Source organism: Nuphar pumila, chromosome 12 (genome assembly GCF_984573655.1).
Source record: "Nuphar pumila chromosome 12, dmNupPumi1.hap1.1, whole genome shotgun sequence".
Lineage (NCBI taxonomy): Eukaryota > Viridiplantae > Streptophyta > Magnoliopsida > Nymphaeales > Nymphaeaceae > Nuphar > Nuphar pumila.
In genome coordinates, this window is record NC_143260.1 from 80,890,936 (window position 1) to 80,906,123 (window position 15,188).

A 15,188-nucleotide genomic window follows, 5' to 3' on the forward strand; every position below is an offset into this window, starting at 1 on the left:
TCAGTTGGCTCATAAATGTGATAGATTTGTGGGTTAACAGAAACATACCCAGTACTGGTCCCAACGACCTCAGTCACCATATTGACTTGAGGCGTTCCATCAGTGATCCTATGAGCTTTGGCTTTCTTGGAAGGACATTCCTTAGCTCAGTGCCCAACCTGCCCACAGTTTCAGCACGGTTTGTTCTTTGCCTTTTTCTGGATTTTGGCCTTAGGTTTAAATTGGTTTTTCATTGCAGATTTTGGTTTTTGTCCCTTGCCCTTAAAAGATCTGGTCATCATGTTCACTTTAGGTTGTTTAATTGGCATCACGACCTGTTTCTGGCTCCTATGCTCTTCTTTAATGACAATGACTACCATAAGATCATCCAAGGAGATCTTCCCTTTACGGTGCTTGAGAGACATACCAAAGTCTACCCAAGACTTAGAAAATTTCTCCACGATGGTCATAACTTGAAACTTCTCACGAAGTTTTATATCAGCCTCAGCCAAACTATGGAGCAACAACAGAAACTCGTGTGCTTGCTCAGTGACCAACTTGCCCTCAACTATCTGATATTTCAGAAACTTGGCAATCGAGTACTTCTCAAGACTTTGGTCTTCGGTATTATACTTCTTGTCAAGTTGATCTCATAGAGCCTTAGCAGTGGTAGACGAGAAACAATATACATCGAACAACGTGTTGGACAGAGCCAACAGTATGCAACCACGACATATATTGTCCTTTTTTTTCACTCTACAGCCGCAGTGACCGCAGCAGGGTCAGGTTCAGTTCAGAAACTGAAGGGCAGTCGAGTTCCAGAACAGACAACAACCCTATCGTTGTAAACCATATTTTCATGCGTTGCTGCCAACACTTGAAATTTTGACCGGCAAACTTTTTCGGCATACCAGACATGTCCACTTTTGATACAAAAGCAGAAGAGGTCGACATGCTTAGAATCTTCTCTAAGACTGTTGGATCATATTTCGGATCACGCAGTTTCACAATCAACATCATGACATAAAGTAGGAAATACAGCAGTATGGAAATCATGATTGACAGTCGATCGAAACAAGAACAGAGAGCAAGCATGATAGTTTTCGCATAAAACCAAAATTCAGTCAGCAACATATGAACAAATAGATGCATAGAATACAATAAAAACAACGAAAGCATGTTAATACTATGTAAAAGGCTAAGGCGTACGAAAGTACTCTCTTAGAGAAGATTCGCCCCCACATACAGTGCAAACAGGGTCCGACGTCCTTCCTCTAGGATACAATTGCATCAACGATCTGGATCGGTGCACATCGATGGTAGATCGCCATTCAAAAACAACCTCAGAAACTATAATTGCAGACCTCACAGTTTTAGCAAAGCAAGAGAGAGAGATGATAGAGTGTACATCAGTCCCCTTGGAACCTCTCTAACCACGTTTATATAGACGTGGAAGAGATCTGTTCGAAAGGACATGACTCTTGAAGAGTTGCCCATTTTGAATAGACATGACCCTTGCAAAGAGTTACCAAATTTGAACAAGTGTGACTCTGCCAAGGGTCACCAGTTTTGAACGGGTGTGACTCTGCCAAGGGTCACCAGTTCCAAAAGGCATGACTCTTTTACTTTATATAATCCAAGGAAAAACAGAAAATTGGGGCAAAAGGATATGACCCTAAAGGGCCAATTACCCGAGCTCGGCTCGGCACGACGGGCGGGCATGCATGTGTGTGGTAGTCATCCCAACCCCTTGTTCTTAGGAACAAGTGTAAGAGTTTATATATGAGTTATAAAGCCCACAACAAACTCAAATATCATCAATATGAGACTATTCCACACCATCAAAACCAAACTTTTTTCAAAAAGGAAAACACCCCAGGTTTCTTCTTGAAATTTTCTCTCCCCTCCCTTCTTGCACCTAACAATTTCCTGCAAGAGCTGCCCTTGAGATTGGCCTGTATCTGGTACAAAAATTAATGGATGAAGCCTAGGATTAAGTATTAGGAAAAAAGGGGAAAAAAATGAAGAAAACAGATAAATCTATTATTATTGCAATTATTACTTTATTGCTGCTAGTAATCCGTCCAACCCATCCAAGAGCCAACAAACTGTAGGATCTTAACAACGAGAAAATGAACCTGTAAGAAATTGATGAAAACGAGAGAACACTGAACTAATCGAATAAAGGCTCTTTAAGGAAGAAACATAGAAGTCAGATCCCACACAGGTAAGCAAACGATATCATATTCAACAGTTTCAAAACTAACTTCTTATAAATTGGATTAAGGATGTAGCCATGCTAGTACAACCCCACTCGCCACACTCGCCAAACTTGGACAGCATAAGATCCCAATATCATGCCCTGTTCGAAACATTTGAAACATTGGAATTCATGGAATTCTCTGAGCACCTGAAACTATCAATGGACTGAGAAAAAGCAAACTGTGATCCATTATAACATTGGCTTTCTTATCTGCCATCCTTGCTCGCGTATGTGAGAGTTGAAGGGCTTTCAACATATCCAATTTCTTATCAAGATACTCACCAACACATTCTTCTTTAGTTTGGGTAGTCTGAGTTGATGGCGTTCGAAGGAGGATGTCTGGAGAGCGGATCCTGTAAAACGCTGGGTGAGATTGCACTTGTACTGAGCTACACAGTAGCTGTGCTGAACATGACCCATCTGCTCATGCTAAAATCGTGGCCTACCATTGTAGTTTTCGAAAGAATGCCACGTGGCACTTAAAGTTTCCCTTAAGTGCTAAGTTTCTTTCAAATTTTTGAATGAAAAAGGTTATTAAAAAAAAAAGTGCACGAAACCCCCAAAAGACGCTGCCTTTCCAGGTCCAGCCCTCCATCTCTGGTCTCTCTCTTGTTTCTCGTTCTCCTCTCTCTCTCTCTCTGGTGTGGAGGTGGAAATGCCCAGGCATTTTGCAGCAAAGGTTAGCTCCATCCTGGAGAGCGTCGGCAGTTTCTTTCTGGTGATCTTGGGAGTGCTAACAAGGTTCATCTGTTTCTGCTCTGCTGATTCGAAGGCTCATGTTCAGCATGACCTGATCTGCTTCCATAAAAAGCTGGGTGAGAAATAAGAAAACAAAAAAGTCGCATCCCCAATCTCTCTCTCTGTCTTTGACCAGTGGAGGAGGGAGCAGACCTCCGGTTGGAGAAGCGCCTCCTCCACGGCTTTCTTCAGCTGCCGCTCGAAGCTTCCAAGCTTGAATGATGTTGGTGATTGAGCTCTGCATCGTTCCTTTTTTTTTCTCTTACTCTATCTTTTGCCTTGTTTCTTGTTTTATGCTCCTACTCTTTTCTTCTCTCTCTCTCTCTGTCTCTCTTATTTCGTTGGGGGGCATGTCACTCTTATTGCTCTTTGTTTCCTCTCCTTAGTGTGAGTGAAGATGCTTTTCTTCTCTTTAAGAAAATGGTTGTGCAGATGTTATAACAAAGGTTTAAGATTGGTAACCCAACAATAAACCTGAAACTGAATCCAAGCACATATTGTTATGATTGGATTTTACTACAAACAGGTCGGCCATCCAACTGTTGGCATCTGATTTCAAGTTTTAGATATCACTAAGCCCATTGATTTCAGATGTCTAAATCAAGAAGACCTCACCCTCCAAGGTCTGCAAGCAATGGGATGGCTTAGAAGTCGTAAATGGCACAAAACCGAGGCCTTCTAGAGCACTCACTGAGCTAAATATATCTGACAAAGTACATTTCAAATTGCATTTGCCTCGAATGCTCATTACCTATCTCATTATAATCAAGGAATTTGTGACAATCTACTCTTGAATTCTCTTTTTTCTCTTTTCAGGAGAATGAATTTTTTTTATAAACATCTTGTTGTCATCGTCTTAAGGCTCACGAGCTTAGGGAGACAAGTTGGAGAGGCAGAGGAGGAGGCCACCCGACGACTCATGGCTCCACCCAAAGAGAGAGAAAGAGCGCGAGACCGCTTTCCTATTTTACTTTTTTTTATATATTTACATAAAGAAACCGCCTTCAAGATTAGAGACCTAGCGGCACTGGCTCAACTTGCCGTACTTACAATCACTGTCTTGGCAGTGTAAAACTCGGTGAGCTTACTCCTTACTCCCAAAGAATCGCCACACTTTCTCCATTTTTTTTTTGTACTGATTGATGATTAGTTTGATTCGTCCTTCCTGCTATCTCTTGGTATTGTGATCGGGTTCCCTTTTTTATTTTTTTGATTGATTTTATCTATTTCATTTCAATAGTGAAAAAGGTATACTTGGGCTTCTACATTTAAAGAGTTTCGTTTTTTGATTGACTGTATTCAGTTAGTTTACATTGTCCTCTGTTAGATTCTTTTGAAGTTTGATCTTTTCTCCTTTTAGTCTATTTTGTGATACATTCGATTGTTTTCATTAGTCCATTAATAGCCATTGGTCTTCTGATATAGTTATTGGGTTGAACTCTCTAAAAAGAGTCATTGGGTTGAAGATAATGACCTGGTATTATACCCACGGTGGTTTTATGTGCCCCTTTTTGGAGGGGTGGATGATTGGCCTTGATTGGTGCCTATGATGGTTTTAAATATACTCTGAGTAACCACTATGAATAGACACTGATTCTGAGGCACCCAGTAACCACTTTTGTTCTTCTTAAATTTCTAATATTCTGTTTTGTTCAGAGAGTTTCTAAAACGGGTGGTAAAGTAGATAGGCCCATCTTCTGATAATCTCCCCTATGCATTAATAAAATCTTGTGTTTTTTCCATTGTGGTCTAGTTGTTTCAGCTTTTTCTATGATCATCATGTTATTTTCTGTTCTTTGGCAGTTGAGTCATGATGAGTGAAGATTAAATTTCTGTTGTTTAGAGTAGAAACATTTGGGTGTAGTAGTATTGGAGATTTGAACTTTTGGTTAGGACCCATTTGGCTTGCTCAGAGTAGGGGTGATACTTGTGATACCTATGTTAGATATCTCATCATGAAGTTCTGAATTTTTGCTAGTCAGTTTGGCCTGATGCTGGTGGAGCAATATCTCCCAAATAAGCTATGATCTACATTTGATTGATGTAGTTGGTTTGTATCTATTACAGGCTTATGGGACTAAAGCTTAGGTTGAAACCCAATCGAAAAACTTTTCCAATAATGGGGTAGAGGTGGTTTGGATTCTTTGCTTAAGTTGTGCCAGGCCAGCATCAAGATTGCAGTCCAAGTGATTTCCTGTTGAGTTAGCTTTCAAGATCAGGCCTGAAGTTATATGGGCCCATCCTTCTTGGTACATCAAGTTATTTCAGCCCATCTGCACCCTTCTCTTCGACTGTGATTTCCATACTTTGAAACTGAGTGGTTCATTTTTCCATAAGGTTGTTGAGATGTTCAACTATTAGTAAGAGAATTTCAACAGATGTAGTCTTTCGTCGAAAGAATTTGTACACCAGTGTTGCTTACTATTTACTTTTCTTGACTAGTGTTCACTTTTGGAAGTTCTAATCTTTGATGAACATTAACTTCACCAAAATGCTATGAAGCTCCTACTGGATATCCATGATGACCCCCGCAATGAATGTGTTTGGCCTTAATCTATCTCTTTAGATCCTTTGTTATCTTGTTTTTTTTTTGTTTTTTCTTGGTCATTGTCATATAGTTAACTTCTTGAATGCTTTTTATTTGGTGTTATGAAACTTTCCTTTTTTCTTTCTTGGTGTTCTTTATATTTCATCTACTTTTGAAAAAGTTATTTTAATAGCTCAATCTTTAAGAATTGGAGATTTTGTTTTACCAAGGACATAACAAATCTGCACATATTATCCGAGTTTTCGAATGATGATAGGTGTGATTATTTTCATATAAACATGATTAAGTTTTTTTTAAGTTTTGATCTTTTTCAATTTATTGTAATCTTTTGTTCTCTGAGAACTTTTATTTTCTTTGTGTGGTTTACAACTTGAGATAGGCATTTGATTTTCATTCCTTGTTACTCTTCTAAATTTTTTGCCTTAATTAATGCCTCTGATGACTTTAACTGTACTTTGAGTAACTACCATGAAAAAAAATTGATTTGAGGCATTTGATTGGCTTGAAGCTCAACAATCTTTATTTTCTTTCTCATTATCTATTTATGTTCTGTCACCTAACCTTTCTAAGAACTCTTAGCATCTATTTTTTAGGGGTCATTTGTTTCACCCAATTTACACATGAAAATGAGTGTTTACATATGAAACCCTCCATTTTCATATGCAGATGAAACAAACATGCTAACACTCATTTTCTTTTTGTTAGCAAGTTTGTTTCATCTACGTATTAAAATGGAGGGTTTCATATGTAAACCCCCATTTTCATGTGTAAATTGGGTGAAACAAATGACCCTTAAAAAATAGATGTTAAGAGTTCCTGAAGGGTTAGGTGACAACAAAAATAGATAATGGGAAAGAAAATAAAGATTGGTGACCTTTAAGCCAATCAAATGCCTTCATGACAGTTACTCAAAGTACAGTTAAAGTCATTACAGACATTAATTAAGGCAAAAAATTTAGAGTAACAGGGAGTGAAAATCAAATGCCTGTCTCAAGTTGTAAACTACACCGAGAAAATAAAAGTTCTCAGAGAACAGAAGAAGATTACAATAAACTGAAAAAGATCAAAACTTAAAAGAAACTTGATCATGTTTATATAAAAAGAAATAGGCTTGAGAATTGCCTCAGGGGTAGCAACAATCACACCTATCATCGTTCAAAAACTCTAATACTGTGTGTAGATTTGTTATGTCCTTGGTAAAACAAAATCTTCAATTCTTAAAGATTAAGCTATTAAAATGACTATTTTTCAAAAGTAGATGAAATATAAAGAACACCAAGAAAGAAAAAGGAAAGTTTTATGACACCAAATAAAAAACATTCAATAAGTTAACTATATGATCATGCATATATTTTGCATCTTATACATATATTTTTATGTACGATCCAGTGAAAAATTGCATTAAAAACTCATTCATATCAGTGTTTTTGAGAAATTGCTTTGAAATTCAAAATAAAGATAAAATCATATTTGTAAACTTTTTTATGCGTTTTTTAGTGTTTTGATTAGTTTAGGACTTTTTAATTGGTAGTTTAATTAGTTTAGGAATTGTTATTTAATATTCTATTTGGTTTAGAAGTTTTTATGAAGCACATTTTTAGAGGAAAGAACTTTTTAAATTTTTTGAAATTTAGTTAGACTTTTTAAAAAAATTAGTTTTGACCTAATGTTTTCAATATAAATAGTATTTTTTCAGCCATAGGGGGCATCTCTTTCTTGAGAAAAAATGTGTTCCTCTGTGTTTCTCCCTCTCTTCTCTTCCTCCTCCTTCCCGTTCCCAACCGGTTCTCCTTTTTTGCTCTTCCTCTTTCTCTCTCCCGTTCTTCTTGCTTCTAATCTCTTCTGGCACTGGTTCTTCTTGTCCCCATCGTCGGAGGCACATGCAGCTCGGAAGAAAGACCGTTTCTTTTTTTTAAACTCCTCCATTGAAGGCAAATTGTGAGGTTTGCTTCTTCTCCTCTGTCTCTTCGTAGTTTCGTAGTTAGATTAGTTTTTTATGTTTATTTCATAGAATACATGTGTATTAGTTCACATTGCATATAGGATATCTTTATTGTTCATATATATAGATCGCATATCTAGCATTGCATATAGCGTAGCTTAGTTTTTGTCGTGTCATCGCATGCAAACTAACATAGATTGTTAGGTTTAAAGTAATTTTTTTTTTATGATTTTCATGATTTTTAGATAGTTTAGGCTTAGATTTAATCTAGATTCAATTTAGATCAATTTCTTTAAATTGATATTTGTTAAATTAATTATTTAGATTAAAATAAAAGTTGTCGATTTAGTTTTTTTTAGTTTTCTTAATTCTTTTTAATTTTCGTGATTAGATCTGATTAATTATTGTGTGTTTTTAGTATTAGGTTAATTATTTATTATTTAATGTTTGTTCTTGATTTGGTTTAATTGCTTTAGTTAATTTTTATTCAATTATTTGTTTAAATTAGAAATCAGTAGATAGAATAATTTAGTTATTTAGATTTTTTAATTCAACCTCATAGAATAGGTTAATGTTATTTCTTGTTATTAGTTAGTTAATGTTAACTTAAATTCCAGAACTTTGATTTCATTATTTAGATTAGAAATTAAATAGTTTAAATTCTCAATCATTGTTTTTAGTTAAATAGAATGATCTAGCCAAATTAGATAGATTGAATTATTCTTTTAATTAGTCATTTTGATTCACATTTTATTTTTGTTTTACAGTAATTAGATCAGTAACTAGTTCAATTTCATTAGATTAACTTAGATTAGTTTGTTAAAAATTAGTTTATAATTAATTATTTAGTTGATTTTCTTCTTGTATTTCAATTATCATTTTTTAGAATAGTTTTCATTATTTTTCAATCACATTTTGTTGTAGAAGAATAGTTTACTTCAATAATTTGGTTTTAATTGATTCATGATTAATTAGTTTGAATTAAGGTTTGACTTTGCTTTACATAGTTAGTTAGAAATACATTAGCTGATTCTTGTTTTCTTCTTTTAATTCATTGTTGATTAGAGTAGATAGTATTTAATTATTTCAGCTTGTTATTAGTTAGATTGAATTCAGTCTAGCATGCTTAGTTAGTTATTAATCTATATAGTTAGTTGGCTAGACGTTTCTTGATTCTTGAATTTAGTTAGTTTGATACACATTAGTTGATTCTTGGTACTTGTTTTAATTCATTGAATACTTTAGTTAGCTTAGATATTATTGTTAGTTTTCCTTATTTGTTAAATCGTTAGATACCATACAACAAGTAGTTAGTATTGATTTTTTTAGTTAGTTTGTTACTTGATTTAATTATTTAAGTTCAATAGTCGGTCAACATATTTTGTCTTTTTGTGGTTAGTTTGTTTGTTACTGTGAACACCCCAAATTTTTCAAAGATTTACAAAATGACCCTTTTGCCCTTAAATCCCGTCTTCTGAGAAAATCAAAGCGATTTCAAAACTAAATTTCAGTCTTTCTTCAAATTTCTGGATTAAATTCCACATTGATATATTCAAAATTCAACTCTGGGTCTGAACCCAGTGTTTTAAATCCAAATCTGAGCCCCGTTGTCCGATTTCCAAAATAAAATCACAAAAATACCAAAAAAAATGATTTTGAAAGGCTCAGGCGGCTCATCCGGCACTCTGTTGGATCCTCGACCCTATATTTCTCAGTTCGAAGTTGTAAACCTTGAATATTTCTCAAAAATTCGGACACAAATCCATTTTCTGAAGAAATTTTCTCAAAATAGCTCAGAAAAATTCCCTTTTGTAAATATTTTACAAAAACACAAAAAAATTAGTTTTAAATCTTTGGTTTCTCGTAAAGCTTTAGGATTTTATTCTAAAAATACAAAAAATTAAAAAACAACACAAAAACCTAAAAAAATTGAGAAAAGCTACAAGAAAACGAGTGATTTTCGAACTTTTGAAAATCTTTTTAAGACAAATTTTCTGAAAACCTCATTTCATAACCATTTTTTCAAAAGTTCCCTAAAAAGGAAACCTCCTTTTGGAAAAAGCGGAGAATTCCTAACAAACTCCTCCTGCTCATCTCCACCTCTGGAAGCTTCGTTCGCAGGAGGGCTCCCCTCCTCTCTCCACCTTCCATCCTCAACAGATCCCTCTTATCTCCACCCTCAATCCCGAACGGATTTCTCTCCCGAACTTTCCCCTCTTCCTCTTTAAAGAGGGCGCACACAGGAAGGAGATGATCGATTTCTTTTTCCATCGACTCTTTACTGGCATCCATTGTTTTCCTTAAGATCGATTTTCCCTTCCTTCAGACCCATTTTGGCAACCCATCAACTTCATCCTTTATCAACATCTTCATCACGGAGCTCGTCAGCAAGAATCCATTCACCATCCATTCCTTTTTTTAGCCGATCATCCACCTTTTTTGTTAGTATCCATCCATTCTTCATCTCGCGCATCAATCTTGCTTCTGGAGAATCGACCATCCGAGTTTCATCTGGTAACAGTGACATCCAGCAGGAGCGCTTTCCTCCCGGACTCTATAAAAGTCAGAGATCCATTCACGTCTGTGAGGAAAAGGTCTCCAGAATATAACAGAAGCCTTGCTTCTTCTTTTTCATAATTTCTGCTAAACAAGGTAATTTCCTTCAATCTTCTTTTCTACCCTTCTTTCGTTTGTCTTTGATTGACCATTTGTCCCATTGACGCACTGTGGGTAAGGTTCGAGTTGCCCTTTAACAACTTCGATATACCCTATGCAATATCAACAGGAATTTCCCAAGTCCTATATTTCTTTTTTTCTTTTTTTCTTTTTTTCTTTTTTTTGTTTTTGTGTTTTGGTTTATTCTCTTTGCTTATTTGGCTCATATTATTGGGTCCAACAAATCAATAGCCTCGGTTCAATTTCTTTTGCTGATGCTCAAATTTCGTTTCCATCTTGATCCTGGTCCCATTTTAACTCCAGCTTAATCCACCATTATGTTGCTCCTTGCCTGCATTATTTCTCTTCTGTCGTTCTCTTATTTCTGGGATCTCATTAATGCACTCTCCATGATCCTGATTTGCAGATAGCAAAATCAGTTCATGGAAATGCCATATCAAAGGAATCATTGATTCTAGTATCATTTGCCTTCTTTGCTAAATTTTTTTTTTATGCTCAGGCAGATTTGAATGTTAATATTGTCCCATTTTGCTTTTGATTTGCATGTCTTAAATCCTCTTTCCTATCACATCATTTTTGCTATTCACCCCTGATATTCATATCAGATTGTTTGTGCTATGTTCGATTTCCAGCTTCAATGTTATTTTGAGTTATTTGTAATTTTATGTTATTTGCATTAATGACTTCCTGCACATAAACATCTGTAGGCCATCTCCATTAATTGATTTCTAATACTCTGTAAATCTAAAACCAGTATGTCATATAGATTCTTTCTTTATTGTGAATTCTGGTTGTTACTTTTATGGCTACATCCTCAATTTGTAGCAGAAAACTGCATGAATACAAGGTCCAGAATGGATCTGTCGAACCAATATATCATATGAGCATGACAGGTGACATCAATCTGTTCAATAAATATCAAGTTCATAATCAGGGTTTTCGTGTGGTGTATCTATACCTCCTGAAGACATGAAATTCCATATTTCATTTAATAGATAGATCCTCTTGTCACAGCATAAATCCCAAATCGGTAGTTTTGGTAATACTGCAGAAAATTCTGAATGATGAAATCATCATATCAAATAACCCTAAAGAGAGGTTAGTCCTCTGAAGGTGCGTCTCATCACTTTCTCTTATAATGGTTACGCTCAGTCATCTATTGTAATAGATTGTAACAGTGGGTACCTACTTTTTTTCTTTTTGCATATATAACTGGTTAGAAATTGCTCAAAGTATCGACTGAAGATGAGTTGGTAGGAGTTATACTAATGTATGTTACCTTGGAAATATACTGATCTGTTGTAAGAGGAAGTTGTTTTTCTTTTGTATTGAACAAAGTCATCAATTCAAATCTTCGATACTTTACTCACTGCAAAGCATATAGTTTGAAAGCTAGATATTTGACTCATCTCTCGTAGCATTACAATCCTCTCTATTTGATTATCTTTCTCACATTTTCATTATGGTGTCAAAATTCCCATTTCTGATGTTCAAAGTATTACCTTACTGGAAAAGGGAAAAGATCAATACCCACTATGAATGTGTTCTGCTGTAAAGATGCGACAAGATTTTAGGTTCCTGTAAGAACTATTGTCGTTAGCACAATCAGGCCCGGGGGGGTCATATGACATTCTGTGATTTATTTGCATTATAAGGAGAGGCCATGACATGCAAGTGCCTCATCAGATAGGACCAAAGTAGCTAAAACAGGGCGATGATGTTGAATTTGCTGCAGAAGTTGTTATTGACAAGGTACTTTCATATATAACTTCACACAACGCCACTGCAAATGCTCTAGGAGCCTCATGCTTTCCAACCAGAACTAAATCCAAGAATTCCAGCAAGAAAACCTTATCCATATGAGTGGATTACGCATCTCTGCATCTTCTCATCTTTTTTTTTTTTTAGTTCACATCTTATGAGATTTCATTTTAGTTAATTCTCTTTTTACAGGTATAACATTGCAGTACACATTCTATGCACTTTCTCATATTCCTTTCTTTCCTTTCAGGTGCGCACGACTTTCCTGAAGTCTGATCACCTGATACAGTAAAACCCTGGTAATTTAGCTTGCTAGATTTCACCTCACTATTATATGCTCCACCTGATTTGTTATAATCTTTGTAAATTAGTTTCAGTAGTTTGCATTTTCTCTATACTAAATGATCATTAACCATCTTCGTTAAATGTCTCACCGACTGTGAGTGCTTGGACATTCACGCACTCAGATTTTGCCTCTACCAATAAATGCTTCAATCAGCATAAATTCATGCACAGCAGATCCTACAGTTGCTCATCTTGGTGCAGCAGGTCACCCGTTTGTCTCAGCAATACAGCCAATTTCTAATTATCTAGGAAGCGAGATAATAAGTCCAGGAAGTATGAGCTGTAGTAGCACATTTCCTGTGGATCCAGTTAGAAATATAAAGGACCTTGCTGATTGCATTTTCTCAGCTATAGATAGTAATCCTATTCATAGTTTTTCAAGAAAATCATAATACCAGCCACATTAACAACACTATTTACTCACTGGCAGTAGAAGATCCTCTCCCTAGTTATGAAAGGGAACTTGATTACTTGCTTGGTAATAGGTCCTTCTGAGCTGAGGGAATCGCACTTGAGTATTTCAACTTCTGCTACTTTTGAAACAGCTGCAGAAGATACAAGAGTTCACCAAGCTGTTACAACTTGCATCTTTGTATATACTGATATAAGGATTTCTCTATGGCCTTAATCGTTAAAGCTGCTCCTTTTAGTTGCAAATAATGGAGTTGCGATTATTTCTCATAATGATGTAAAGTGTGTTGGAGAGATCCTACCTGCAGAATTTTGCAAAGAATGCTACAATTACAGATTTAGGAAATTTTAGGTGTTTTAGCTGCAAGTTTTTTTTTTATATATCTCATATTTATTATACAAGTATATACATATATATGTAGGCATGTTGGTATATATGTCATCTTTTTTTTTCTTTTCATCATAAACAGCTTGGTATATGAGCCTTTTTACTATTGATATTCATATGATATATATAAACTTACTTCTATTTTCAGGCTAACCAAGTTGTTTTGCAGGAAATATGTAGATAAAGTCATTATTTGAAGTTGTAAATTTGATTTTATGAGTTGTAATAGCTAGACTTTAATGAAAATTTACATTTCCTGCTTTAGGTAGAATGGATGAGCATTATAACATCATGAATTGCTTGTTTTCATGCATTTTTGCCTTCATTTCTCAAATTCTCACAATGGTAAAACACGAATGACACGTGCACTATTTCATAAGAGATAATAAATACTAAGTTGATGATCCATATCAATGGCCATAGTCAGGGTGTGGACAAAACTTAGCATTTTTATCTTTTACAAAATAACACTGGATCCACACTATATCCATTTTCAAAATCCATCATATTTTCCTAAAATATTTTCTTCTTTTATCAGAATTCAACTTAAAATTAACTCAAAATATATATCAATGGCCATAGTCAGGGTATATTGAGGGTTAATTTCATTTTAAATTCTATAAAAGCACTAAAAAGGTATTTTATCCTTCATTTGAATTTAGATATGACTATTATATAATACATTCAATGACCATAGTCAGGAGTGTATTATATTATTAATCTTATTTAAATTCATTTGAAGAATGAAATATGATTTTCAAATCTAATTTCAAACGTATTCAAATTCATTCATCATATATGATAGAATTGCATCATATTTTCAAAATTTCCTTTTTCAAAATTCCAAGTGATTCTTCTTCTTATCCAATTCTATCTCATTTCAAGATTCAAAAAAATTCAATTTCAAAGTCCAATTTGACTTTGAAATTCCAAAATCATTTTTATATTCGAACTCCAAAATTCCAACCCAAATCCAAAATTCAATTTCAAAGTTCAATTTAACTTTGAAGTTATCTTCTGATCCTCTTATCTTCAATCAAGGTTTGGATTTGAATCTCAAAACTTGAAATTTTAAATTCGATCAGGGTTTTCAAAACCCAGATCCATCATTAAAGGTCCCACTTTGGCTTTCAGAATCCAAATCTAAAATTAGATCCTAAATCCCAACTTGGATCCAGATTTCCAAGTATAATTCCACTTTGGATCTCAGATTACAGATCCAAAATCCATCTTAGGATCCAGAACCCGATTCATCTTGGATCTCAGACTTCAGATCCAAATCTATTCTAGGATCCAGAACCCAGTTCCATATTGGATCTCAGATTACAGATCTAAATTCCATTTAGGATTCAAGATCCAATTCTACTTTGGATCTCAGACTTCAGATCCAATTCTATTCTAAGATCCAGAACTCAATTCCCTTTTGGATCTCAGATTTCAGATCCAAAATCCATTCTTTAGGATCCAGAACCCAATTCACCTCGGATCTCAGATTCAGATCCAAAATCCATCCTAGGATCCAGAATCCAATTCTACTTTGGATCTCAGACTTTAGATCCAAATCCATTTAGGATCTAGAATCCAATTCTACTTTGGATCTCAGACTTTAGATCCAATTCCATCTTAGGATCCAGAGTCCAACCCTATATTGGATCTCAGATTTCAGATCCAAATACCGTCTTGGATTCCGAATCTTGAATCCAATTCCCTTCAAAATTCCAAATCCAAATTCCACTTTAATTCCAAACCTTAAAACCAATTCCATTTCATTCCAGATTTCAAAATCAAGTTCCCATTTCAGATCCTGAATTCAAAATCAAGTTCCCATTTCAGATCCTGAATTCAAAATTCAACTTTGAACTCTATTCAGAATCCAGATCTTGGATTCAGATTTCATCTTGAAATTCCAACTTTTAAATCAATTCCATTTCTCAATTTTATTCAGATTTCCCAAATTCCATCTTTCCTTCTGATTCAACTCCATTTTCATTTCTATTCTGATTCAAAGTCCATTTATGACTTTGAAAATTCCTTTCTTCTTCTTTTATCTCAAAACTTCAAAATCATTTTCCAAAATCCAGATTTATTTTTCCAAAGCTCTTGATTATTCTAAAAACTTAGAACTTTTATCTTAAGT

General features: G+C 34.9%; 2 non-coding genes across 2 annotated transcripts; both read left to right on the forward strand.

Moving 5' to 3' along the window:
• Positions 1 to 4,517: 4,517 nt before the first annotated feature.
• LOC149821061 (small nucleolar RNA Z267) lies at positions 4,518 to 4,588 on the forward strand. The gene has a single exon (XR_016426894.1). It is a non-coding gene; the product is annotated as a small nucleolar RNA Z267 (small nucleolar RNA).
• A 1,366-nt stretch (positions 4,589 to 5,954) lies between these two features.
• On the forward strand, positions 5,955 to 6,024 carry LOC149821062 (small nucleolar RNA Z267). The gene has a single exon (XR_016426895.1). It is a non-coding gene; the product is annotated as a small nucleolar RNA Z267 (small nucleolar RNA).
• Positions 6,025 to 15,188: the final 9,164 nt, after the last annotated feature.